The following is a 5,583-nucleotide window of genomic DNA, read 5'->3' on the forward strand; positions in this document are numbered from 1 at the left end:
AGCCATATCTGGCTAGAAGTTAGTAACCTTACTGATTTTCATTGTGTGTGAAGTTTGTCTTCTCAAACAAAACATGTATTTAAATCATTCTTTCTTTTAAAGCAAACAGTACAGGTGGTACATGGGCTAATGGCAAACATTGTGAAGGGAGACGCCTGAAGTTTGGAAACCCAGCAGCAGCTCACAGGTGATCATAGTAGCCTTAGTGAGGCCCTGGAGGGCAAAGAGTTTCCCTAGAATGGCTCAGTAGGAGCATCCAGAGGCCTGACCAGAGGATTGATTCTGGTGGTGGAGGGGAGAGGCTCAGGTGGAACACCTGTCCACCATACAGTATCATTGGGAGACCACCCACTCTCCCTAGCACATGCTCACTGCAGGACCCAGTGGGCATTCCCCTCCCCTCCCAGGACCTCAAGATAGAAGAGCAAAGGCCCAGATAGTAGAGGACATCACCACCACCACCCCGGGAGGGGTGTGTCCTCTTGCAGCGAGGAAGCCCCCTGAAAGCAGTGCTCAGTGCCATGTGACCAACATAAGCAGGGTGGTGGCTGATGGTCAGGCTGCCACCCTGGCGTGCACTCTGACATTGGTGTCCTGGTCTCTGGTGGCCCTCATGCTCAGAAACGCCCAGTGGCTCTCCAGTGCCCACAGGATAAGCCCCAAAGCCTGTGTCTCAAATTCAGGGCCCTCCGTGGTCTGCTGGGGACTTTGCTGCTGAAACGTGACACAACAGCCCCTTACTGTACCTTACTCCTGCTGTTCATCCCTCCTAAAAAGCCTCCTCTCTGTTGCAAAAAGTCCTTCCTGCTCCTGCCTGGGACACTGCCAGCCCACAGGTGTCATTCCTCCTCCAAGTTGTCCCACATCTGTGAGCTCTCACCAGACTGTCAGATGCTTTACATGCATGGTGTTCTCACACGTGCATCATATATGGGGTGGGGGGTGGGGACAGAGAAAGAAAGAGAAGAGACAGGGAGAGAGGGAGCTAAGACAAATTTGTGATAGAAATTTAGAAAAATGAATAACCCCCCACTTGTCCCTTTATTGGGTCCCATATGAGCTATTGGGGAGACGAAGCCCATACAGCCCTGCCCCAGCCCTAAAGCATCGGAATCCTGGACTGTGGAGTAACACTGGCCAATGAATGAATACACTAGGCTAGCTGCACAGGCACCAGTCAGCCTGACGGGTTCTGAGAACTCTTCAAAGAGTCCTTGGTTTAGAAATCACACTCAGGGATTGCTGTACTGACAGGGCAGGATGGGTGAGGTGAGGGATGGAGACTTGGAAGAGGCAGGCCGAGTCAAGCCAGATGAAATTTTCTCTTGATTCCTTCCTTTCCCTCACACCCCACATCCAGGCTGTCAGCCAGACCTGGTCATCTCTACCTCCCAGACAAAGCGGAAACCCATCCATTTCCCTCCTGGTCCATCATCTTGCTCTAGTTAAAAACACATCTTGCATGGAAGACTCCCAATAGGCCCCTACCTTCAGATCTCCCTGCTTCTGCTTCACAGTATAGAGTGACTGTTTAAAACCCTCCAGTAAAGGACTTGCTTCTAGCTAAGATGGAGTAACAGGTACAGGATTTACCCTCTTCCCTTAAAAAAAAAAACAAAAAAAAAAAAACAAAAACCCAAAAAGTGGAGAAAATATATGACAAAATGATTTTGAGACTTGAGTCGGGTAACAAAGGGCATTGATACCTGAGAGACAGGAAACAAATGAGGTGAGCCCTATTATTGGCCCAGCTTATTGCCTTGAGAGAATTTCCAGGCAGTAGCACAAGGAGGGAGAACCCAGCCAGAGTCCAGCAGACTCCTTGAGTGGGAGTTGGGGTAAACCAAGGCAAGTTCAAAGGACAGAGTATCAGAGAGCAGAGAGGTGGAGAAAGGGAGAAAGAGAGGGGGTGAGAGAGAGGACTCTGAAGATCTGAAGGGCCCCTCAAGTATTCAACTGAACACTGCTCAGTGTATGAATGCGAAGAAACTACCACCCAAGGCTGGGGAATGCACCTCCCAAAGAGATTAGAGGAGACAGTCCCTGTGCTCACACAGGGCTGGGAATAGTGCCTCTTCCGACCAGCCAGAATAGAAAACCTCATAATGTACAGAAGATTTGGTAGCACACTCAGAAGGGTCTTCCCTCAATAGTGAGGAATAATTAAGACTGCTCTGGAACACCCTAATAAATCATAAAAGTCAGAAGTGAAAGGATCAAATAGTTTCCAAATAATGCCTCAGAAAAAGCCCAAGAATATTGTCATGGATTGAACTGTGTACCCCAAAAATTTGTGATCAATTTGGCTAGGCCACGATTCCCAGTATTGTATGATCTCCACCATTTTGTCATCTGATGTGATTTTCCTATGTGTTGTAAATCCTATCACTATAATGTTAATGAGATGAATTAGTGGCAGTTATGTTGATGAGATCTACAAGATTAGCTTGTCTTAAAACAACTCTTTTGAGATATAAAGAGGAAAGCAAGCAGAGAGACATGGGGACCTCATACCACCAAGAAGCAAGAGCCAGGAGAATAGCGCATCCTTTGGACCTGGGGTCCCTGTACTAAGAAGCTCCTAGTCCAGGGGAAGACTGATGACAAGGACCTTCCTCCAGAACCAACAGAGAGAGAAAGCCTTCCCCTGGAGCTGATGCCCTGAATATGGACTTATAGCCTACTAGACTGTGAGAGAACAAACTTCTGTTAAAGCCATCCACTTGTGGTACTTCTGTTCTAGCAGCAGTAGATGACTAAGACAAATATAGGAATACAAATCTATTTCCAGCACCCAGAAAGATAAAATTAACTATGATTGGTATCCAGTAAAAAATTACTAGACATATGAAGTAGCAGAGAAACACAACTTAGAATGAGAAGGAAAATTTATCAAAACTGATCCAGAACTGACACTAAAGTTAGAATGAGCAAAGACATTAAAACAACTATTATAACTGTATTCCACATCTGAGATACTTAAAATGCGCACACACACACACACACACACACTGAATTTCTAGAGATGAGAACTACAATGAGATGAAAATTACACTTGATGAGGTTAACAACAGATTAGGTGAACTTGCACTGAACCTGAAGACAGAAATAAATTTGAAAGACACAAATTGCAAAAGCCTGCTCAAGAAGAAATAGGAGAGGCGGGGCCAAGATGGGGGAGTAGTCAGATGCTTCTGGTGGTCCCTCTTACAACAAAGACAGGAAAAAACAAGTGAATTGATTATATGACAATCTAGGAGCCCTGAACATCCAAGGCAAAGTTGAGGAATTGGACTGAGTGGCAGGGGGAGGGAGAGACAGTTCAGAAACAGTGAAGAGTTGCCAGACCTGACCCGGTGGGAGCCAGCACACTACAGACCTGATCGGCTGGCATGCACAGTGAGGCAAGCAGTGGCGTTCAGGATGTGTTTTCCACGTCGGGAGAGACCAAGCAGCAGAGAGTCTGCTCAGGCCTCCAGAGCCAGTGAAAAGTGGCACCCAATTGGCAAAAGGTTAAGTACATGCATTTAACCTACTGTGCAGATCAAAAAGCACCCAATTTGGGAAGAACCTCTCTTCCATTTACCTGCTCCCTTCCAGCTCTACAACAGGTCCAGGTCAACTTCAGTGATTGTCCAGTCCCCTGGGCCAGAGTAGAAGCCATCAAATGACCTGAGCCATTCTCCCAGCCTTGGAGAGCGAACAAATTAAACAGGGAAAAAATAATCTGCAAGCTCCCCTAAGCCAAGAACTCAGGGCAGGCACAGCTCCTTTGCCTAGGCACAGGCATAAGGGGTCCATGGACTTCGAATGCCTTTCACCCCTGCACAGACTTGTCTGGGTCCATTTCAACAGCCCAGGCCCTCATTAGCACATTACAACAGGGTATATACCTGAAGCCTGACTTCACTGTATCAGCTATATGGTGGAGTGGCAGGTTCATGACATTTGATACTATACCCATTAAGCAGGGTCCTCACCTACCCACATCAGGGGCCTGAGGACTAGAGGCTCCACCCATGCCACCTAGCCACCTGTGTCAGTGGTCCAAGAATAAGTGGTGCCTCCCAGTCCTTACAGCCAACAGCATTGGGTGCCCATAGTCTGGCTACAAAAGCCTCCCACCTATGCACTCTAGGGAACAGGGACATGCTTTCCTCCCAGACACTCGGGCAGCCATCAGCCCCCTGCCTTGCTCAGTGCTTGACCCCCTACTGCAGCCAGATACCTGTACCTACTCCAATCACCCCTGCCCATCTAGGACTGTAGGTGAGAGCCTGCACCACACACTTGGTGACTGACTATCTGGACACCTGAGCTGAATCAATACAAGAAAAGTAAAGGGACTCATGGGCTCACATACCTAGTAACAGATTTAACCACCCAGTGACAGGAACATTAGAGCTTCAAAGGCACCAATAATCAAACTAGCTCACACAAGCAGCCTATTTGAGCATATCAAAAAAAAAAAAAAAAGAAAAACTAGGACACAGTAAGCAAACAAATATACTAACTTATTGACCACTTGGAGACAACGGTCAATGTCAAATCACGTAAAGAGGCAGTCCATGATGGCTTCAGCAAGCTCCCAAAACAAAGAATCAAGAAATCTTCCAGAGGAAGAGAATCTCTTGGAATTACTGGAGGTAGAATACAAAAGATTAATATACAGAACTCTTCAAGAGGTCAGGAACGAGGTCATTCAAAATGCAGAACAAGCAAAGGAACACACAGACAAAGCAGTAGAGGAACTTAAGATTATAGAAGAGTACAATAACAAATTTAACAGGCTGCAAGAATCCATAGAGAGACAGCAAACAGAAATCCAGAAGATTAAGAATAAAATTTCAGAATTAGACAACTCAATAGAAAGTCATAGGAGAAGAATTGAGGCAATGGAAGTCAGAATTAATGAGAATGAAGATAAAGCACTTGACATAAACTTATTTGAGGAAAAATATAACCTACGTGTGACTAGAGTACCGGAACGGGGTGGGGTGGGGGGAGGGAATAACAGAAAATACAGAGAGAATTGTTGAAGATTTGTTGGCAGAAAACTTCCTGATATCGTGAAAGATGAGAAGATGTCTATTCAAGATGCTCATTGAACCTCACACAAGGTAGATGCCAAAAGAAAGTCACCAAAACATAATCAAACTTGCCAAAACCAAAGAATTTTAAGAGTGGCTAGGGATAAATGAAAAGTCATATACAAAGCAGAGTCAATAAGACTAAGCTTAGACTACTCAGCAGAAACCATGCAGGCAAGAAGGCAATGGGATGACATATATAAAGCTTCAAAGGAAAAAAATTGCCAGCCAAGAATTATATATCCAGCAAAACTATTTCTCAAATATGATGGTGAAATTAGGACGTTTCCAGATAAACAGAGGTTTGAGGAATTTGCAAAAACCAAACCAAAATTACAAGAAATACTAAAGAGAGTCCTCCGGTTAGAAAATCAGTAACATCAGATAACAACCCAAGACTAGAACACAGGATAGAGCAACCAGATATAAACCCAGATAAGGAAGTCACAAAAGTAAATCAAAGCTAAAACACTGAAAATAGGGAAACAGAGAT

This window comes from Trichechus manatus, unplaced genomic scaffold, assembly GCF_000243295.1.
Source record: "Trichechus manatus latirostris isolate Lorelei unplaced genomic scaffold, TriManLat1.0 scaffold00120, whole genome shotgun sequence".
Taxonomy (NCBI): Eukaryota; Metazoa; Chordata; class Mammalia; order Sirenia; family Trichechidae; genus Trichechus; species Trichechus manatus.